Here is a 24,199-nt window from a genome sequence, read left to right as displayed (position 1 = left end):
TCCGGAATCTGCGTGGATCAACAAATTTCCACCCACCCAGCGTTCCCCCAGGTCTCCCGAGAAAAATGGTATCTCACTTGCGTGGGTAGGCATAGTGGCTGCGACAGGAAACAGCGCAAAAGGCAACGTGGTCACAACTCAATTTTTCTGTGAAATTGTGGCCTTTTTGGGCAAAGAGACTACCTTTTGTTTTTGAACCCTAGCTCTGCCGGCACCTAGGGAAACCTAGCAAACCTATATATTTTTGAAAAGTAGACACCCAGGGGAATTCAGGATGGGGTGACTCGACTGCCTACCCCCAGGTTCTCTTACCCAGAATCCATTGTAAAGCTAAGAAATTGGGAAATAAAACGCATTTTCCTCACATTTCTGTGGTGGAAAGTTCCGGAATCTGCGTGGATCAACACATTTCCACCCACCCAGCGTTCCCCCAGGACTCCCAAGAAAAATGGTATCTCACTTGCATGGGTAGGCATAGTGGCTGCGACAGGAAACAGCGCAAAAGGCAACGTGGTCACAACTCAATTTTTCTGTGAAATTGTGGCCTTTTTGGTCAAAGAGACTACCTTTTGTTTTTGAACCTTAGCTCTGCCGACACCTAGGGAAACCTAGCAAACCTATATATTTTTGAAAAGTAGACACCCAGGGGAATTCAGGATGGGGTGACTCGACTGCCTACCCCCAGGTTCTCTTACCCAGAATCCCTTGCAAAGCTAAGAAATTGGGAAAAAAAACGCATTTTCCTCACATTTCTGTGGTGGAAAGTTCCGGAATCTGCGTGGATCAACAAATTTCCACCCATCCTGCGTTCCCCCAGGTCTCCCGAGAAAAATGGTACCTCACTTGCGTGGGTAGGTATAGTGGCTGCGAAAGGAAATCGTTCAAATTGTACGGTGGTGAATTTACAATACCAAATTGCAAAACAACCTTCATTTTTGGGGGGGGGGGCACCTGAGTTTTTGGCCCGGGGCTCGGTGGTATTCTTTGGAAAGTACCAAACCCAAACAGATCTCAAAAGTAGACCCCCGGGGGAGTCCAGGGAGGTATGGCATGCGTGGGTCCCCAAACGTTTTCCTACCCAGAACACCTTGCAAACCTTAAAATTAGGTAAAATAATCACTTTTCCAAACTTTTTTGTGTGGGATCACCGTGCCGGCAAAAATGTCCTACCACCCAGCGCTCCCCCTGTTCTCCCGAGTAAAAGGATACCTCACTTGTGTGGGTGCCCCAAAGCAGAACAGGCCAAAAATGAATGTTGAAAAAAGTAGTATTTCAGTGTTGCAAATTAAGCCCCCCTGCCTTAGTCACAGGCCTTTGGCCCACCCACACAAATGAGGTATCATTTTACTCGGGAGAACAAGGGGAACGCAGGGTGGTAGGACATTTGTGCCGACACGGCGATCCCACGCAAAAATGTATGGAAAACTGTTTTTTTAACCTAAATTTATGGTTTGCAGGGATTTCTGGGTAGGAAAAAATTGGGGGACCCACGCATGCCATACCTCCCCAGACTCCCCCGGGTGTCTAGTTTTCAGAAATGTTTGGGTTTGGTAGTTACCAAAGATGCCCGCCGAGCCCCGGTCCAAAAACTCAGTCCCCCCCCCTAAAAAAAGAAGGTAATCTTGCTATTGGTTATTGTAATGTCTCCACCGTACGATTTGGACCTTTTCCTGTTGCCGCCACTATGCCTACCCACGCAAGTGAGGTACCATTTTTATCAGGAGACCTGGGGGAACGCTGGGTGGGAGGAAATTTGTGTGAGCCCAGTGACGCCACGCTTTCCCACGCAAAAAAAGTGTGTAAAAAATGATTTTTCCATCAAAAATTGAGGTTTGCAAGGGATTCTGGGTAAAGGAACGTTGGAGGATCCACGCAAGCCATACCTCCTTGGAAGCCCCCGGGTGTCTACTTGTCAGAAATGTGTGGGTTTGGTAGGTTTCCCTACATGGCCGCCTCGCACGGGGCCAAAAACACAGGTAACCCCTCTTGCAAAAGCTGGTGGTATTGACATTGAATACCACCAGCTTTTGAAAGAGGAGTTACCTGGGTTTTTGGCCCCGTGCGAGACGGCCATGTAGGGAAACCTACTAAACTCACACATTTCTGAAAAGTAGACACCCAGGGGCTTCCAAGGAGGTATGGCTTGCGTGGATCCTCCAACGTTCCTTTACCCAGAATCCCTTGCAAACCACAATTTTTGCTGGAAAAATCAGTTTTTACACACTTTTTTGCGTGGGAAAGCGTGGCGTCACTGGGCTCACACAAATTTCCTCCCAGCCAGCGTTCCCCCAGGTCTCCCGATAAAAATGGCACCTCACTTGCGTGGGTAGGCATAGTGGCTGCGAAAGGAAATGGTTCAAATTGTACGGTGGTGAATTTACAATACCAAATTGCTAAACAACCTTCATTTTTGGGGGGGGGAGGCACCTGCGTTTTTGGCCCGGGGCTCGGTGGTATTCTTTGGAAAGTACCAAACCCAAACAGATCTGAAAAGTAGACCCTCGGGGGAGTCCAGGGAGGTATGGCATGCGTGGGTCCCCGAACGTTTTCCTACCCAGAACACCTTGCAAACCTTAAAATTAGGTAAAATAATCACTTTTCCAAACTTTTTTGCGTGGGATCACCGTGCCGGCAAAAATGTCCTACCAGCCAACGCTCCCCCTGTTCTCCCTAGTAAAAGGATACCTCACTTGTGTGGGTGCCCCAAAGCAGAACAGGCCAAAAATGAATGTTGAAAAAAGTAGTATTCCAGTGTTGCAAATTAAGCCCCCCTGCCTTAGTCACAGGCCTTTGGCCCACCCACACAAGTGAGGTATCATTTTACTCGGGAGAACAAGGGGAACGCAGGGTGGTAGGACATTTGTGCCGACACGGCGATCCCACGCAAAAATGTATGGAAAACTGTTTTTTTAACCTAAATTTATGGTTTGCAGGGATTTCTGGGTAGGAAAACATTGGGGGACCCACGCATGCCATACCTCCCCAGACTCCCCCGGGTGTCTAGTTTTCAGAAATGTTTGGTTTTGGTAGTTACCAAAGATGCCCGCCGAGCCCCGGTCCAAAAACTCAGTCCCCCCCCCTAAAAAAAGAAGGTAATCTTGCTATTGGTTATTGTAATGTCTCCACCGTACGATTTGGACCTTTTCCTGTTGCCGCCACTATGCCTACCCACGCAAGTGAGGTACCATTTTTATCGGGAGACCTGGGGGAACGCTGGGTGGGAGGAAATTTGTGTGAGCCCAGTGACGCCACGCTTTCCCACGCAAAAAAAGTGTGTAAAAAATGATTTTTCCATCAAAAATTGAGGTTTGCAAGGGATTCTGGGTAAAGGAACGTTGGAGGATCCACGCAAGCCATACCTCCTTGGAAGCCCCCGGGTGTCTACTTGTCAGAAATGTGTGGGTTTGGTAGGTTTCCCTACATGGCCGCCTCGCACGGGGCCAAAAACACAGGTAACCCCTCTTGCAAAAGCAGGTGGTATTGACATTGAATACCACCAGCTTTTGAAAGAGGGGTTACCTGGGTTTTTGGCCCCGTGCGAGACGGCCATGTAGGGAAACCTACTAAACCCACACATTTCTGAAAAGTAGACACCCAGGGGCTTCCAAGGAGGTATGGCTTGCGTGGATCCTCCAACGTTCCTTTACCCAGAATCCCTTGCAAACCACAATTTTTGCTGGAAAAATCAGTTTTTACACACTTTTTTTGCGTGGGAAAGCGTGGCGTCACTGGGCTCACACAAATTTCCTCCCACCCAGCGTTCCCCCAGGTCTCCCGATAAAAATGGTGCCTCACTTGCGTGGGTAGGCATAGTGGCTGCGAAAGGAAATGGTTCAAATTGTACGGTGGCAAATTAAGTTTTCAATTTGAGAGCGTGTGATTCAAGGAAACTGTGACAGATAATTTCAAGTTTGCAGGAGATTGTGGAAAAAAATCAATGAAATTCACCAGAAAGACATGACCATATACTTCCATGGTTTAACAATAAAATCTAAATTTAGTAAGTTATTTATAGCTATAATGTACACCGTAACAGAGTTACTCAAAAGTCAAACATTCAAGCACGGCTAACTATTCCTCAAAGACACACACATACAGGTTGGATTTGGCACGAGGGCGAGTGATGGTTCAGTACATAAAATTTTATTAACAAGATATTTCAAAAAATGAAATGCTCTGTCAATAAATAAATGCATAAAAACCAAACCAGTGACTCCCAACTCGTGAGCTGTAAAGCCACGACAAGGCACCAACCGTTTTACAGGCCATTCACGCACCTTTCATACCTGTTACACACCAGACCATTGACACCATCCGGAAGGAAAAGCAACACATTACAACATTCACAAAAAGGGACAAGGTACACCCTACTTCTAAAAGGGAAAACAAAAACAAATATTACTGGACAGCCATCTAAACCGCAAACACACACACATACTGGTTGGATTTGGCACGAGGATAAGTGATGATTCAGTACATACAATTTTATTTGCAAGTAATTTCACAAAAATGAAATACACTGCGTATAATTGAAAGTATGATAAACTGAACCACTGACTCACAGCTCGTGAGCTGTAAAGCCACGTCAAGGCACCAACCTCTTTACAGGCCATTCATACACCTTTCGTACGTGTGACACATACAAAACATTCACGCCGCCAGCCGCGGACCCATCACATTACAACACTCACACCAGCAGACAGCGCCATTCAGGGGCCCATCACTTTCACACGCCCATATATCTGCCACAGCAACTACACAAAATGATGGACTGCGTAGAGTGTCACTCAACTAGCAGTGTATGTAGTGACCAACAGAGAGTTAGTACTCACACACCGCCAGCTGAGCGCCAGACCACCCACACCACCATCCAAGCACCAAACCATGCACACCGCCAGCCAAACATCACTCAGCGCACACAGACAGCCAAGTACCACTCCACGCACACCGCCAGCCAAGTACCACTCCACGCACACCGCCAGACAAGCAGCACTCCGTGCACAAACAGCCAGCCAAGCAGCACTCCGTGCACAGACAGCCACGAACCACTCCACGCACACCATCCAGCCAAGCACCACTCCACACACACCGCCAGCCAAGCACCACTCCATGCACAGACAGCCAAGTACCACTCCATGCACAGACAGCCAAGTACCACTCCACGCACACCATCCAGCCAAGCGCCACTCCACGCACACCGCCAGCCAAGCACCACTCCATGCACAGACAGCCAAGTACCACTCCATGCACAGACAGCCAAGTACCACTCCACGCACACCATCCAGCCAAGCGCCACTCCACGCACACCATCCAGCCAAGCGCCACTCCACACACACCGCAAGCCAAGCGCCACTCCACACACACCGCAAGCCAAGCGCCAGTCCACGAACACCGCAAGCCAAGCACCACTCCACGCACACCGCAAGCCAAGCGCCACTCCACACACACCCCAAGCCAAGCACCACTCCACGCACACCATCCAGCCAAGCGCCACTCCACGCACACCATCCAGCCAAGCGCCACTCCACACACACCGCCAGCCAAGCACCACTCCGTGCACAGACAGCCAAGTACTACTCCACGCACACCATCCAGCCATGCGCCACTCCACACACACCGCCAGCCAAGCACCACACCGCAAGCCAAGCGCCACTCCACGCACACCGTAAGCCAAGCGCCACTCCATGCACACCGCAAGCCAAGCACCACTCCATGCACACCGCAAGCCAAGCACCACTCCACGCACACCGCAAGCCAAGCGCCACTCCACGCACACCGCAAGCCAAGCACCACTCCACGCACACCGCAAGCCAAGCACCACTCCACGCACACCGCAAGCCAAGCACCACTCCACGCACACTATCCAGCCAAGCGCCCCTCCATGCACACCATCCAGCCAAGCGCCACTCCACACACACCGCCAGCCAAACACCAATCCACACACACCATCAGCCAAGCACCAGTCCACGCAGCCCACCAGCCAACCACCAGTGCACACACCACCAGCCAAGCACCATTCCTTGCACTCCACCAGCCAAGCACCATACACTCACACTGCCAGCCAAGCACCTAACCATGCACTCCGCCTGCCAAACAAAAATCCACACACACCACCCGCAAAACACCAAACCATGCACTCTGCCAGGGAGACACCAATCCACACACACCTCCAGCCAAGCGCCAGTCCACGCACACCGCCATCCAAGCACCAGCCTGCACACACCAGAATCACATTTAGAATTATTCTTTTCAAAAAAACACTAAACAAATGGAAATACCTACAAATCAACTTACACAAATTCTAAAACTAAACACATTGCACTAAAGCCAAACCTTGAAACAAACCAAATTTTTTTACAGAATACAGACCAGGCAATTCACTTCACAGCTCATTAAAACTCCCAATACTTCTTTTTCGTGTGGTATGATTTAAAACAAGCTGACAGACACAATCCAGGCTTAGAAGGACAGTCAGGGCAGTACATACAAGACTCCTTCCGCACGCCTCTACGCCAACAGACTCTGCATCTTCTAGTCGGAAAGTCTTTTGCGGTAGTGGGAGGAATGAATTCAGCAAAGTGGCGATCTTTCAATCTAGCCACATCCTCCACCACTCCAAATCTAGGAACACTTGCCTGCTCCACTAGTACAAGGCTGGCTATTACAGACTCCTGAAACTTAACAAAAGGCATATTCGACTCAGGACAAGACTTCTGGAACACAACAAAAGCATTGAAGGATGCCAAATGGAAAAGATGAATAGCCAACTTCTTGTACCAAACGTAAGCCTTTCGAATAGCATCATAAGGTTCCAACCTCTGATCTACTCTGTCAACACCACCCATGTACTTATTGTAATCTACAATGCACACAGGTTTGCGCACTTCAGCAACCTGACCCCAAACAGGCAGAGGTACAGTACTTTCGTCATGGATAGTAGTCAGCATGTACACATCTCTCTTGTCTGAAAACTTCACAGCCAGAAGCTCCCCACATCGCAATGCAGTAGACTGTCCCCTCACAAGCCTTTTGCAAAAAAGTTCCTTTGGGAAACCTTTCCGGTTACTGCGCATTGTGCCACAAGCAACAGTGCCCACTTTGGCCAACTCCTTGAACAACCGCACACCAGTGTAGAAGTTATCTACATACAAATGGTGGCCTTTGTGAAATAATCCTCTACCTAGTTCCCATACAATCTTCTCAGTCACTCCAAAAGTGGAAGGACAACCAGGAGGGTTAATGCTGGACTCCTTACCAGTGTACACCCTGAAATTGTAGACATATCCAGTCTCACTGTCACACAACATATACAGTTTGATTCCATAGCGTGCCCTCTTACTAGGAATGTACTGCCTAAAAACCAAGCGGCCCTTGAACAATAGCAAAGACTCATCCACTGCAATTTCTTTTCCAGGAGCAAAGATCTCAGAAAAACGATCAACAAAGTGATCAAGGACAGGCCGAATTTTAAACAGACGGTCACAATCAGGGTGATCGCGTGCCAAGGCTAAACCATTATCAACAAAATGCATCATCCGAAGAAGAAGCAAAAACTGATCACGACTCATGACTGCTGGATATATTGCTGTTGTCATCAAGGGACTAGTGGACCAATATGAAGACATTGATGGCTTCCTTAGCAAGCCCATCAAAAAAGTTAATCCCAAAAACTTCTTCATCTCTTCAACATTTGTGGGAGTCCACAGAGTAGCTCTAGAATGGGGCTTAAGACTGGCACTGTTGTCCCTCAAAAACTGTTCTGCATACAAATTGGTTTGATCAACAATCTCTTGCAAAAACACATCGTCCATAAACAACTGAAAAAAATGTATTGGCTGAAAATTCTCAGTATTCACTCTACACCCAGGAACACCAGTGAACTCTGGCAATGCCGGCTGCACCATGCCAGGGGGAACCCAGAGGCCATCCCCATGAACGGGGGGAGCAGCCACCTCAGCCTGCAGACCAGAAGCCACTTGTTGCTGTACACGTACGGGAAGCCTAACATCCACAGATACTTCTGGCTGCACATCACCAACAGAAAACATAGCATCCCCAGAAGGCTCTTGCTGCACTACACCACCGGGAAACAAAGCAGGTCCAGATGCATCTTGCTGCTCTACAACAATGGGAAGCCTAACAGCCCCAGATGCCTCTTGCAGCACTTCACCAACGGGAAGCCCAGCAGCCTGAGAAGCTTCTTGCTGCACTACACCACCGGAAAACAAATCAGACCCTGATGCACCTTGCCGCTCTACAACAATAGGAGGCCTAACAGCACCAGATGCCGCTTGGCGCACCACAGCAATGTGAAGCCTTTTGGGCACAGGCTGCAGCCCACCTGCCTCATGCCGACGTAAAAAGAAAGGATACCTTGCAGCCCTAGGAAGTAGCACAGCTGCCTCTTGGTCCACTACCGGCGCAACAATGTCCTCCGCTACCATAGACACTTCATCAGCACTAGAAGAAGATTCTTCATCCGATGATGATGAATCCAGGCAAAGAGAAAACTCACTGCCTGAATCTTCTCCACCAACCTCCAAATCCGAATCAGAGTCAGTCTCTGAACCGTGGTCAGAGGAAGACTCAAAAAGCAAACTAAGAACCTGCTGAGCAGTAATCCTGCGACTAGCCATTATCCTTACAAAGAAAGACAGCACACACAAGTGAACAACAACCTACACTGTGCAAAGTAAGAAGTAAACAAGGTAAGGCTTTCACACAAAGATCAATACAATCCAAAACAATGTCACTCTTACCAAATACAGCTACACTCACCAGCACCTACTCTGCTGAGACACAGCAAAAAGAAATGATATCCCACTAGAAAGAAAAGAAAAAAAAAACAAATTAGAAATCAAAGTGCACATCAAACACTAATGCTGAAGAAAAAAAGAAACAGAGCCACACAAACTGATATAAGTACAACCTTTTTCAAAAAGACAAACATCAAGGGAAAGTAGTCCAAAATACATTCACTTACCAAGCACAAGCAACTACACAAGCTGCAAAACCAACAGTGACGGACCCGCAACCTACAACAATCCAAACAGCAAAAGCCTGGAACAAGGCAAAAATGGAGAAGATAAAAAAATTACTACCACATTTCACAAACAATATAGCAATTGAAAAAACCACACACAAATTTGCCCCCCAAATTTACATTTGCACAGAGGGGCCATCAAATAGGGCAAAGACCAATTGGGATTAGATGAGGTTTAACATCAAGACACTGATTAATTTTTTGAATATATTTTACTGCCTAACCCCTTTGGTGCCAGTCGGTCTTCTGTTCCTACCAGTACCCCCATCACACGGGGGCAGTAAGGACATTCATACACCTTTCGTACGTGTGACACATACAAAACATTCACACCACCAGCTGCAGACCCATCACATTACAACACTCACACCAGCAGACAGCGCCATTCAAGGGCCCATCACTTTCACACACCCAAATATCTGCCACAGCAACTACACAAAATGATGGACTGAATAGAGTGTCACTCAACTAGCAGTGTGTGTAGTGACCAACAGAAAGTAGGTACTCCCACACCACCAGCCGAGCGCCAGTCCACCCACACCACCATCCAAGCGACAGACCATGCACACTGCCAGCCAAACACCACTCAGCGCACACCGACAGCCAAGAACCACTCCACACACACCGCCAGCCAAGCACGACTCCGTGCACAGACAGCCAAGTACCACTCCACGCACACCATCCAGCCATGCGCCACTCCACACACACCGCCAGCCACACACCACTCCACGCACACCGCAAGCCAAGCGCCACTCCACGCACACCGCAAGCCAAGCGCCACTCCACGCACACCATCCAGCCAAGCGCCACTCCACACACACCGCCAGCCAAGCACCACTCCGTGCACAGACAGCCAAGTACTACTCCAAGCACACCATCCAGCCATGCGCCACTCCACACACACCGCCAGCCAAGCACCACACCGCAAGCCAAGCACCACTCCACGCACACCGCCAGCCAAGCACCACTCCACACACACCGCCAGACAAGCAGCACTCCGTGCACAAACAGCCAGCCAAGCAGCACTCCGTGCACAGACAGCCACGAACCACTCCACGCACACCATCCAGCCAAGCGCCACTCCACACACACCGCCAGCCAAACACCACTCCACACACACCGCCAGCCAAGCACCACTCCATGCACAGACAGCCAAGTACCTCTCCATGCACAGACAGCCAAGTACCACTCCCGCACACCATCCAGCCAAGCGCCACTCCACACACACCGCAAGCCAAGCGCCACTCCACGAACACCGCAAGCCAAGCGCCACTCCACGCACACCGCAAGCCAAGCACCACTCCACGCACACTGTAAGCCAAGCGCCACTCCACGCACACTGCAAGCCAAGCGCCACTCCACGCACACCGCAAGCCAAGCACCACTCCACGCACACCGCAAGCCAAGCACCACTCCACGCACACCATCCAGCCAAGCGCCACTCCACGCACACCATCCAGCCAAGCGCCACTCCACACACACCCCCAGCCAAGCACCACTCCGTGCACAGACAGCCAAGCACTACTCCACGCACACCATCCAGCCATGCGCCACTCCACACACACCGCCAGCCAAGCACCACACCGCAAGCCAAGCGCCACTCCACGCACACCGCAAGCCAAGCGCCACTCCACGCACACCGCAAGCCAAGCACCACTCCACGCACACCGCAAGCCAAGCGCCACTCCACGCACACCGCAAGCCAAGCACCACTCCACGCACACCGCAAGCCAAGCACCACTCCACGCACACCATCCAGCCAAGCGCCACTCCACACACACCATCCAGCCAAGCGCCACTCCACGCACATCATCCAGCCAAGCGCCACTCCACACACACCGCCAGCCAAGCACCACTCCGTGCACAGACAGCCAAGTACTACTCCACGCACACCATCCAGCCATGCGCCACTCCACACACACCGCCAGCCAAGCAACACACCGCAAGCCAAGCGCCACTCCACGCACACCGCAAGCCAAGCGCCACTCCATGCACACCGCAAGCCAAGCACCACTCCACGCACACCGCAAGCCAAGCACCACTCCACGCACACCGCAAGCCAAGCGCCACTCCACGCACACCGCAAGCCAAGCGCCACTCCACGCACACCGCAAGCCAAGCACCACTCCACGCACATCGCAAGCCAAGCACCACTCCACGCACACCGCAAACCAAGCACCACTCAACGCACACCATCTAGCCAAGCGCCACTCCACGCACACCATCCAGCCAAGCGCCACTCCACACACACCGCCAGCCAAGCACCACACCGCAAGCCAAGCACCACTCCACGCACACCGCCAGCCAAGCACCAGTCCACACACACCGCCAGCCAAGCACCACTCCACGCACAGACAGCCAAGTACCACTCCACGCACACCACCAGCCAAGCACCACTCCACGCACACCGCAAGCGCCACTCCACGCACACCGCCAGCCAAGCACCACTCCACGCACACCGCAAGCAAAGCGCCACTCCACGCACACCGCAAGCAAAGCACCACTCCGTGCACAGACAGCCAAGTACCGCTCCACGCACACCATCCAGCCATGCGCCACTCGAAACACACCGCCAGCCAAGCAGCACTCCGTGCACAGACAGCCAAGTACCACTCCACGCACACCATCCAGCCAAGCACCACTACACACACCGCCAGGCAAACACCACTCCGATTTGCCCCAAGGGGGGGCAGAAATTCAAAAACAATTACTTGCCACCAGGAAGAGACCCTTGCCCAAGGGGTCGCTTCCAAAACATATACATTGCCCCAAAACAGATCCCTGGTGCCAGTGGGGAATTTCTGCCCCCACCTGGGGGCAAAGCAACTAAAAAAACGGGCCGATTTGCCCCCCGGGGGGGGCAGAAAAACAAAAAGATTATCACAGCCCACCTGGAAGCGACCCTTGCCCAAGGGGTCGCTTCCTAAAAGCTAATTTTAAGATCCCTGGTGCTAGTGGGCATTTTCTGCCCCCCCCCCCGGGGGCAAAACGGCAAAAAATTTGCCCCAAGGGGGGGGACAGAAAATAAACAACAAAATCAAGGCCCCCTGGAAGCGACCCTTACCCAAGGGGTCGCTTCCCAAAACAAACATTGCCCTAATAAAAAATCCCTGGTGCCAGTTGTTTATTTCTGCTCCCCCCGGGGGCAAAACGGCCAAAATAACAGGCCGATTTGCCCCCAGGGGCAGCAGAAAATCGAAAATAAAATGGCTGCCCACCTGGAAGTGACCCTTGCCCAAGGGGTCGCTTCCTAAAAGCTAATTTCATGATCCCTGGTGCTAGTGGGCGTTTTCGCCCCCCCCGGGGGCAAAACGGCAAAAAAAACGGGGCGATTTGCCCCCAGGGGGGACAGAAAATAAACGCCAAAATAAAGGCCCCCAGGAAGCGACCCTTACCCAAGGGGTCGCTTCCAAAAACAAACATTGCCAAAACAAATAATCCCTGGTGCCAGTGGTTTATTTCTGCCCCCCCCGGGGGCAAAACGGACAAAATAACGGGCCGATTTGCCCCCAGGGGGGGCAGAAAATCAACAAGAAAATGGCTGCCCACCTGGAAGCGACCCTTGCCCAAGGGGTCGCTTCCGAAAAGCTAAATGTTCAATCCCTGGTGCTAGTGGGGGCATTTCAGCCGCACGATCACGACGCTGTGCGCGATCGTGAGGCAGAAATGCCCTGCAAAGAGACTTCAGGGGAAAGGAAAATCTCTTTCCTCTCCCCTGATGCCTCTTTGCGGCCCCAAACCCCCGCCGGACACCAGAAACTCAACTTTCTCCTTGGCGCGCAGGAAGCAAATGGCTTCCCGAGCGCAGGGAATCCCTGATGATGTCAGCGCGCGCTGACGTCATCAGGGATTCCCAGGGGGGGGTGCGGGGGCGGCAGCGGAAGCTCTTCCGCTGCTGCCCCGAGCAAAACAACGAAGATCAGAGAACCTCGGGGGGAGCGCCAGCGCTTCCCCCGAGGGTGGGGCTCATGACGAGCTGGGCTCGTCATCAGCACACGACCGCCGTGCACCATGACGAGCCCAGCTCGTCATCAGCATCGAAAGGGTTAAGAATATCCTTTCCCCCTCTCATCTACTGCACACCTCTGCTCACTTGGCCCCTCACCTACAATATGGCACCTGTGATGACGCTGGGATTCTCGTATAGATTTTTTACCTTATCAATCTTTGGAATGCCTGGCCGACTGAACCTTTTTGTCTGCTAGAAGTGTAAAGAAGAGTTCTCTATTTTCATACTTATGACAATTTTCCAACGACCAAATACATCCCAATCCAAAGGACCACTGACTAGGAAATGGAGTTTAAAGATTTATTACAAAGCCAAACATAACTGCACATACAAGCACCTCAGCAAGAGGTTCAAGAAATAAACTGGCACTAAAACAAACATAATCCTACACAGGAGTCTCAGCCGACTGAAAATAAAAAGTAGAGTGAGTTCAAGAAACATTAGGCAAGCAATAATTGTTCCCACTTGAAGTCTCAACTGCATCTGCTCCAAAGGGAAAGAAAAGATTAGTGTGTCCCTACACTAACTCTAAGGTGACATCCCGACATAACATACCTTCCAAGCAAGAGAAAAAGGTGCCAGCTGTGAAGGCTCCCTAAGAAGCACATTCACTTTTTCCCAGGTAAGTAGCCAAAGCTACCGAGATCATTTTAAGATGCTTCTTCCCTTCTCCTGCCTAGTTCCCACTAAAACACCTGTCTAACTACATCTCCATCTGGAATGCCTTAGACTGACTCACCTCCCTCTGGGCACTTTCCCTAATACAAAGTCCCAAAACAGTAGACACGCCTTAGTCACACCCTTCTGGGCAGATGCTTGCTTCTGGAGTTATCCATCAAGACTCCGTCCTTGTCCAAAAACCGTTGCTGTGTCCTTGGTTCCCAGGCACCTTCTCCGCCAAATGTTGCAGATGTGCATTCCAGTAGCCTCCCTTCGTTTTCACTCCTACCAACCTAACTCCTAAACCAATGGATTATTCTACCTAACAACCTACGTGGCCTTGCATCTGCAAAAGAAATGCATGAGAAACAATCTTACACACGCTCTAAGTTACATTTCGAAATTCAACTGCAAACAGGAGCCTTTTCCCAGGGAAACCATTTCACATTTCAAATCTTCATGTTAGCTAAGCTAAGAAAATACAGTTAGGCCTCTTTTGGCGTTTCCATGTCTCAAGCCTTTAAACATTTAAATGAATTTCTAAGGCTACCACATAAGCATTTCATTAATCAATCCTAAGCATTACATTTCACCATTTGTCAAGCATTATTCTTCTCATGTTAGAGCATCCCGTGTCTCTTTAATAGGCAACCTACACGTGCAACTTTAATATGGCACGTTCAGTTCTAATGCAACATTTTAAACGCAAAGCAATAATTTCTGTGTTACTTCAGGCATATTCTCAATTATGGCACTACATTAGTCTTCAAATGATATGAGCACACTTCTACATTTTGCATGACTCTTGATTAGTTCCACATGTGTAAGGATCACACGTTTATACAGTCCTCTAAATATGCGGGTGCTGACTACGAGTGGTTATAGTGCACCCCTACAATTTTCAGAATAACATGACGCTCTATCAGTCGCATGAATAGGCTGAGAACTGGGCTCTGAATATAAACCCCCCAAGAGCCCTGCACTATCCCTGCTGTCATATTTTACTCAGGAGCATAGATAAAGTCTTGTTGGGACAGGACAGTAGAGAGCCTGGCAATGAGAGTCTCACTCGGCAGCACCTGAACTCCAAATTATTGTTTTTTTAAACGCAACAGTCTTCTGTCTCTCTGAGCAAATAATGTTTGTGTGTACAAAATTAGTGTTATATGATTAGTAGTATTTTATTAAGTTCTTCAGTGTCTCTTTACATTTCAGTACTTGTAGTTTTGTTTGGCCTCAATATAAATGCAGTACGACAGGTACCAGGAAGCAAAAAAAAGTATTTTAATAAGTCACTGCAGGTAATGTTTTGCACTTTGTATAGTTTCATATAACAAGGTGTATTCTAGAGCTAGGACGAAATGTGGGTATGATTGGGGGAGGAAAAATTGATTCCCGCCCTCGGAGCTGCTGGAGCAAAGGCTTGAGTAAGGTGACTATGAAGTGTTAGCTAGAGGCTCGTCTTGGAGTATGGCTGAGGCAGGCATTTCAAGACTGTCTTTTTTGTGTACAGCAGTGGCTGGCTACTTTTGAGTAAATTGTGATCTTTGGAGCTCTATTTTACATACAGTTGTAAAAAAAGCAATACGTTCTACAAGAGCAATTATGTGAGGATGTATGACATTACAATGCATGCTTTTACCACGCAGGCTGTTACAACGCAGTGTTTACAACGCATGCTGTTACAACGCATAGCGCTTTGGGGTGCTGGATAGTGAATAGTTTAATTTACTATTCCAACTTCAGTCCCCGTGGATAGAGGGAAGGTGTTGGATAATAAATTAAAACTATTCCCTATCCTAGAGCACCCCCCAGTGCAATGCGTTGTAATGGTTTTCGTTGAAAAACCTGCGTTGTAAAAGCACTGCGTTGTAAAAGTTTTGTTGTAAAGGATGTTTCCCCTTATGTGATATTGTAGTACTTTCACAGTATGGCAAGCAAATTTGACCTGTCCCAGGAGGTTTGGAAGTTCACGTGCCCCTACAAATTTGTGAGGAAATGGTGAGAAAAGGGTTAGTATGTACGCAAAATTTCCCAATCAACAGCCTTTACATCCAATAATCAGACAGTTCAGAAACTGATTATTCTCATTTTCCACCTTTTTTTCATAGCATCCATGTACAATTCTAACTTTGAGTCCTTTTCACTTGTTTCTTCTGCACATCTTCCAACTAGATTTGTATTCATATGTTGTGACTGAGAATTTCCTAGGAAAGTTTGGCCTGGAAAAATAAAATCATTGCACCATTCTCTCATTATGTTATGTTATGTTATGTTATAAATGGATTTGTAACGCACACTGTTAGTGAAGACTGTCCTGGCACGTGGGAGAATCACTGACAGAAAGAGCTGAGAAACTAAACTACTTGTTGAAACAGATGGGTTTTTAGGCGTTTTTTGAAGGTGGCCAGTTCAGTCGTATGTCTTAATAGGTTTGGAAGGTCATTCCACATGGTGGCATCTCTAACAGCCAGAGACTGACAACCTAGACGTGATTTCCTAAACCTGGGGACCACCAGACGTCTAAGGGCCGCCGAGCGGAGATGGCGCGTCGGCTGATAGAACGTAAATCTGGCCCTCAGATAAGATGGACAAGGGCCATGTAGGGCTTTGTGAGTCAGGACTAAGCATGGGTGAATTTTGCGAATACGCGATCCGCAAATTTGCGGATTTGCGAATTCGCGATCCGCAAAATTTGCGAATTTGTGGATTTTTGTTTTTTGCGTGTTCGCAGGGTTTTTTGCGTGTTCGCGGGGCTTTTTGCGTCTTCGCGAGCCGCTTGCATAGCGAAGTTACACATGCAGTCGTTTATGGGAGAGGGAGAGCGAGAGAGATAGATAGATAGATAGATAGAAAGAGAGAGAAAGAGAGGGAAAGAGAGAGGGAGAGAGAGAACGAGAGAAAGAAAGAGAGGCCGGATCTCTGAAGGGGCAGATTCCTGAGTTGCCCCTACAGAACATACAGCTTTTTATTTTTAGCAAAATGCATATGAAAATTGTCTCTTTTAGTTTAACCCCTCCTGACAACTCAAAATGGGTGTATTTGCCATCCTCTCCCTTCTTCCTGTTTTTTATATCTGTAAGTGCTTCCTGATGAGGTTTAATTCCTTGGACAGGTGCTTTGTTGCCTACTTGTAACTATTCTCTGACCCTGCTTCAAGGGTCAGAGCAGGGTCAGAGAATAGTTGCAAGTAGGCAACGAGGCGCCAGGAAGCAATTAGCAGCAGGTGTCCAAGTTGAAGTTAATTTGTTTGTAACCCTTTTGTAAACGGTTACAAAGAAATTAGGTTCAACTTTTGCACCTGCTGATGTAACCCTTGCTTGGCTGAAAATTCGTCCCCGCTGATTCGCGGATTATACCGCGATTTTGCGAGATTCGCGGATCGCAAAATCGTGGAAAATCCGCAAATTCGCCCGCGAAACGGATTTTACGCCGACCCTTAGTCAGGACAAACGCCTTGAAACGCACTCTTTGAGTCACCGGGAGCCAATGAAGATCGCAAAGCTGTTTGCGGACACTTAGGGCCAGATGTAGGTAAAAGTCATTTACCGATTCTTAAATACCGAATTTTACCGAATCGGTATTCAAGAATCGGTAAATGAGATGTAGTAAAAAAATCGGTATCAAATACCGAATCGGTAAAAATCGGTATCGGACTTTCGGTATTTACCGAATCGGTATTTACCGAATGCCCATTCATCCCTATGGGCCAAAAGGCCCATAGGAATGCATTGGAAATACCGAATCGGTAAATACCGATTCGGTAAATTCCAAATCGGAAAGCAAGCAAAAGTGAAACTAATGAAAACAGCCAATCAGGTGCTACCACCCTCCCCCTCCCTACCAGGAAGTGGCTACCCAGGCAGCTGCAACTCATTAGAAGGTTCTGGAGAGGCAGTCAGAGCTGAGCAGAGAGACAGAGCAGCAGGGATAGTTTGTTTGGAGTAAAATACAAGAAAAATGGCAAGCAGCACTGAGAGCCAGAAGGCAGACAGAAAAAGAAAAAGAAAGTTCAGCAGCATGGAGCTGCAGGTACTGGTGGAGGAAGTGGTGAGAGTCCACAAGCAGCTATTTAGCAGGCAGTCCCTCACTGTACCTGAGTCTGCTAAAAGAAAAATGTGGCTTGTTATAGAAGAGAAGGTCAACGCAGTGGGTGTCACCAGCAGGAACATTGAGGACCTGAAGAAACGCTTTTATGATATCAGGAGCCTCACAAAAAAGAAGATGGCAGAAATTCATAAGCAGGCTGGTGTCACCGGTGGAGGCAGGAATCCAGCGCCCCCCCTGACTGACCTGGAGGAATTGGTGGCCTCAACCATCGAGCCTGACAGTGTTGTGGGACTAGGAGATGTGGACAGCTCAGCCAGAGCTACAAGAAAAGGTAAGAGGCATGCACAGCATGACAACCCATAGCAACCAGCTTCCCTTTAGCCTTTGTGTACAGGCCAACCCCAGTCCAGTACTGCTAGCACTATACAGGAGTAATGTATTATGGGAAATGTAGTCAGCAAATGTAGGACCATGTGTAAGTGCACAGACATCAGCAAGGCACTGAAAGTAAATCAGAAAAATGAAAGTTAAATGTGCAAAGCATTTATTGTAGTGACTGTGACACAGTAGCACTCCGTTGACATACGCTTCTTTATACCTAGGGGCAACATCAGGCAGTCGAGCCTCAGCATCAGAAGGGACTGTACCAGCGAGGAAGGAGAGTGTGGAGGCAGGGCCATGCAATGTACAAGCCTCGCAGGAGGAAGAAGACACCACTGCCATCTTCAATGAGGATGATACAGTACAGTCCCTCGAGTTTCCCCACTCCCCACACCTTTCACAATCCCCTCCATTGGTGTTCTCACCCAAGAACTCCCCATCAATGTCCCTGTCCGCACCTGCAACCTCACCAGCCAGAAGGAGAATGGTGGCCCGCTGCCAGTAATGGAGGGTGCAGAGGGTGATTCCTGCTGCACTGCAATCCACCAATCAGTCCAGCACCTCACGCAGACGCCAACGCAGACCCAGCAGTGCAGGTGCACCTGGAGATGGCACTGTGTTCCGTGGCCTGGAGGGGAGCATGGTGCGCATACAGCGCATGCAGGGAAAAGCTATACAGGCCTGCCACCGCCAATTCAGAGTCCTAAACCAACAAATTGGAGACATGGGGAAGGGCATCAGTGACATAGTAGACAGTAATAGGGAGTTTGCAAAGACAAATGCAGACATTGCATCAGGAATGCATCAAATGAGCACCGCCATCAGCCAGCTCTGCGCAAAAATGGACAGCCTGGAACACACAAGGCGCAGGGATGTGCGTGTTCACAATAGGGCCATGAATCGGCTGGCCACTGCCACATCCCAGCTATGCCGTAGAGGCGTCAATATGTAGGAGAGCCTCACACAGAACACGGCAGAGGTCCCCACGGGCATGGCCAGGATCACTAGTGCCCTGGAGGCGATGATAAATTCACATACTGCTGTAAATCCTGCCCTGGATGTGGCAGAGGCAGACAACAGCAGTAGCCGCAGCAGTTTGGCAAGCGCTGTAGTTGAGCCACGTAGGAGCACCAGGCGCTCAGCTGAGCCTGCAGGCCATGCAGAAAGCAGCAAGCAACATCCCATTGGCTCTGGGAAGCGCGGCCGCAAATGACATTGCTGGTGTGGGTGAGGAAACCCGAGACATACAGTCCCCATGTTTAATTTGTTTGTTTTGTTGCACATCAATGCATGAACGTTGTGGCAACATTAAAATACGTTCTTCTCTTTCACAACCTGTCTGTGTCTCATTACTCACTCAGAATTAGTTGTGTGTAATCTCCTCACGTCTGTATCCGCCATCACTTGGCGTTGACACTCCAGCAGGTTGTGTTTCAGGCACAGCAATGTCGTCGTCATTATCCTCGTAGTCTGACAACTCCACCTCAGTACCCTTCTTCACCGCAAGGTTGTGCAACATGGCACAGACAGCAATGATCTTACAGCAGGTGATGGGGTATACTGCCTTGCACCTCCTGTCTTGTGCAAGCATCTGAATCTGCTTTTCCAGATGCCAAAGGTTCGTTCAACCACATTCCTTGTGCTTTTGCGGGCCTGGTTATACCTCCTTTGGCTGGGTGTTGAGGGGTTGAGGTAGGGGGTGAGTATATATGAGCGGAGTGCATATGCACTGTATCCTAAAAGGAAAAGGGAACACATTACTCACATGCATACATGTACTTCTTACTGCAATAGGTATTATGGGGGTCAGACACTGTGTCTTACCTAGGAGGTATCCTTCACCAAATTCCCCTGCAGTCAGCCGTGCATAGATGCCGCTGTTTTGAAATATATAGGAGTCGTGGGTACTCCCAGGGAATTTTGCCACAAGGTCAGTGATGGCGCACTTTGCATTGCAAATCACCTGCACATTGATGGTGTGCGTTGACTTCTTATTCCGGTATATGTATTCGGTGGCAGCAGGGGGACAAATGGGAATGTGCGTCTAATCAATACAGCCAATGATATTGGGGAATCGTGCCATCTGGTAGAAGTCTGATTTTGTTTGGACCAGTTCCGCATGGGTTGCAGGGAATGAAATGTAATGGTCCATCCTCTGTAACATGGCGTCAAGGAATTTGTGGAAAAACCTTGACAGGCTTCTCTGGGTCACCCACCTACCGCAGCAACCACACTCTGGTAGCTACCAGACGCAAGCAGGTGTAGGCTGCATAGCACCTGCACGTGTGGTGGGATAGCGTGTGCCCTTGGGGTGGTGTGCTCCAACAGTGGTTGGAGGTCCCTGATGAGGTCCATGATGGTGTCTGGGTCCAACCTGTACCTCTGGAGGATCTCTGCCTCTGTGAGCATGAACAGGGTGATCCTCTGTCTGTAGACCTGCTCCTCTCTCTGCCATTCCCTCTCTCCTTCCTGCTGTAGCCGTAGCCGTCTTGCAATGACATAAAATGCCGCCATTGTGCAAGAAGAATTGCATTTTGGGTCCATTTTTATGGGTTGCAGCTGGTTACCACCTGATTCCAATCCATGGTAAATACCGACTCTCAAATACCGATTTTGAGGCAAATTCGGTATTTCAGTGCTTACCTACATCTCAATGTTGATTTTTACCACTTCTTATTTTCCGATTCGGTATTTTACCGAATCAGTAATTTTTCCGATTCGGTAACTATACCGATTCTGTATATTTACCGATTCTGTATTTTACCTATTCGGTAATTTTACCGATTCGGTAATATTTCCGATTCGGTATTTTACCGATTCGGTAACTTTACCGATTCGGTAAATTTACCGAATCAGAACGTTTTCGGACTCCTACATCGCAATGTCTCAATGCTGGTCGGTAACGGCCGAAAATCAGTATTTTCGGACGTTACCGACCGGTATTGGCCTACCTACATCTGGCCCCAAGTTTCCTGGGGATGTCAAAGAGGAGACGAACAGCCGCATTTAGAACCACTTGAAGTTTGCCCAGGAGAAAGCCAGGGGAGCCGATGTAGAGGGCATTGGCGTAGTCCAAGCGCGAGAGTATAAGCGCCCTGGCAACTGACTCCTTGGCAGCTTGGGGCAGAAGGGGGAAGAACTTCCTTAGGGTTGTTAGGGTACCGAAGCATGATCCCGCCAGTCTCGTGATTTGCTCGCGGAAGCACAAGTCAGCCCCAAACCAAATCCCTAGGTTCTTAGCTATCCCACAGTCACCCTTGGGACAGGGGGAACCTTTGGGCCAAAGTGATTCTTTAAAGGCCACCGGGCATTGGCCATAGAGGAGTATTTTGGATTTATCCTCGTTGCATTTGAGGCTGGCCTGGGCAAGCCAGGCAAATACTGAGGACAGACAATGTTGGGCTTCATCAGTGCGTAGGTCACTAACCTTCCAGGTAAAGAGGAGTTGGGTGTCATCGGAGTAAGCCATAATTTTGGCACCCAACCTCTCTCCTAGGTATATAAGGGGGGTTGGATAAAGATTAAAAAACAAGGGGCTCAAAGTCGACCCCTGCGGGACCCCTATTTCTACTTTGGTATCTGATGAGAGGAAGGGCGGCATCCACACTTGCTGGAAATGGTCTGTAAGAAATGATTCGACCCAGCTTAGAGCAGTGCCTGTGATGCCAATGTCCGACAACCTGGAGAGAAGCTGAAGATGGGTACCATGTCGAACGCAGCAGAGAGGTCCAATAAAATCAGAGCCTCCCTGCTGCCCCTATCCAGGCATTCTCTAATGGCCTCGGTGACCTCCACGAGCACCGTCTGAGTGCTAAAAGATGTTCAGAAGCCGGATTGTGCGGGATGCAAGGCACCCGAGCACTCCACACATTTTTTCAGCTGTCTGAAAGCTGCCTTCTCACAAACCTTGGCTAATTCTGCAAGAAGGGAAATGGGACGGTAATTAGATGGAAGTAGAGGGTCTGCCGTAGGTTTCTTGATCAGAGGGAGGAGTTTTGCGTGTTTCCATTGGGGGGGCATCACACCTGACTGCAGAGATTATAATAAAAGTATTACACCAATGTAAGAATATCAGGCATTACACATTGTTTCAGCACAAATTTAGCAGTACTGTCGGGTAGGTTACGAACCATCTGCAAGGTTGTCACGAAAATATCAGTTTCAAATACATATCTGGAAATATAAAAAATCTCTTCTGAAACATCGTTTCTAAAATGTATGGAAAAAACCACATTATTTGGCCTCAAATACAAGTTACACATTTTGGAAAAAATAAATTCAGTACCCCCAAACAAGAGCTTAGCGTTTTCATTACAAAAATACATCTTTTGTCCGCAAATAGACTCTTTTTATCTTTAGTGACTATGATCAAATATCAATTTGTCAACAACAAATATTCGCATGTATTACTGCCATACTATGGCTACAATCTGTGTGCATGCCCATGCTACTATCTCCTAGGTAGATGCTCACATTATACCAATAATAGCCTAAATTCTGCATTATACCAAGAATGGAAATCATCATGCCATGGTAGTCTACAATATGCCAGGAATTACCAACATTATGACATTATTGTTCCAGAGGAAAGCAACATCGAGTCATGGATGCCCACAATATGCCAGAAATGGCCACCTTTTTGCCAGGACAAGCTTTATACCAGGTTTCGACAACATCACACCATAGAAGAATGTGTTAGAAATTATCATCATAAATCTTGGGTTCAGCATTATGCTAGAGACTGGCATCATCGCGCCATCAGTGCCCACAACATGCCACTAATAATCAACTTGTTGCCGTGTGGTAAATAGATTTTACCGTATCATTTTTCCATACAATTAAAAGTAAAAGACAGCTCATTCAAATGAGAGGCAGAGTCCGTGGGATCTGAGTCATACGGGCTTTAATGGAAAATCCTCGAGGATTGGCCATCATGTTCCATCACCACTAAGGTTCAGGAAGGGACATTCAACTTTTTATTAACAGTACATATTATATATAGTAAAACGGTACACTTGATTCCAATGCAGTAGGCGTAACAGGTGAAAAGAGAGAGATAAGAACACATGTGCGTAACAGGAGGCGTGTAAGAAGGCGTACACATGGGCGTCAGAGAAACGTAACATGAAACGTCACAAGTGGGTGGAGGCTTAGTGAAAGTTTGCAGAGTCGGCAGAAACTTCTAACCTAGATGCGCGCGCAACTGAGCATGACGTGTAACTGGGGAGAACTGGGGGCTTTGACTTTTGCACGAGTAGAGGAGACTGATGTCTGGAGTGTCAGAACGACCTGCACCTATAGTATATCTGGTATCTCATGTTTGGAGGATGTAGTGTCTGAAGTAAAAGGTCTCTCGGGCAGAGGCCGTTCATCACTGAATGCTAGTGCGTGCAAAGGGATCTTCATGTAGAGTGCGGGGGCCATGGGCCTACCATGGTAACGGGAGCAGTAAATTACTTGCACGGAGACAGGAAGGCAAGGCCCTTTGCTCTGCAGCTGGGAATATGTTTACCTATTTCACTAGACTGGAATGTGTTTTCGCGGAGGCTGAACAGATAACTGTAGGCAATATAACGTTTTGGCAGGCAAGCAGGCCGAGCCGGGCACCGCTCGTCTGTGCAGGATGCAAGGTAGAGGTCAGGGATGCATACCTAAACTGCAGCTTTCAGAGGCAGAAATAAACTTGGAGACTCGTTAAGGGCCTAGCTCGACTGGGCCAGGAAACATGGAGAAAACGTGTGCTTTATTCAAAAGTGTACCATGTAAAGACGTTGGCACCATAGGTTTAGAAACCTATTGAACTGGATTTTCAAGCATGACTGGATAGCTAACATGTTAAGGATGGACGCAAATCTATATGCGTCTTTCTAGCATGAACAGAACAGAAGTTACACGACATACAAGGAACATGGGTGCATGGATAGGGTGCGAGTTGGGGGACACTTTGGCTACCTGAAAATTTCTATTACCTCAGCCGGGGCCGGTGTATGTCAGAAGTGAACATTGCTATGCTACAGGTGCCAAGAATATACAAGGATTTACCACTGGTGTGCCAG

General features: G+C 48.7%; 1 protein-coding gene across 1 annotated transcript in view; it reads right to left on the bottom strand.

Moving 5' to 3' along the window:
* The window catches only part of LOC147663518 (uncharacterized), a 73,941-nt gene extending 64,830 nt beyond the window's left edge, over positions 1–9,111 (bottom strand). The window contains exon 1 of the mRNA XM_086950394.1: positions 8,991–9,111. The gene's annotated coding sequence lies outside the window, so the exon portion shown is untranslated. The remainder of the gene's footprint in view (positions 1–8,990) is intronic.
* Between the last annotated feature and the right edge of the window lie 15,088 nt (positions 9,112–24,199).

Source organism: Lissotriton vulgaris, unplaced genomic scaffold, assembly GCF_964263255.1.
Source record: "Lissotriton vulgaris unplaced genomic scaffold, aLisVul1.2 SCAFFOLD_6126, whole genome shotgun sequence".
In the NCBI taxonomy this organism is placed as follows: domain Eukaryota; kingdom Metazoa; phylum Chordata; class Amphibia; order Caudata; family Salamandridae; genus Lissotriton; species Lissotriton vulgaris.
Note: the sequence above shows the minus strand (reverse complement) of the source record. Positions and strands in the feature narration are given on the sequence as shown.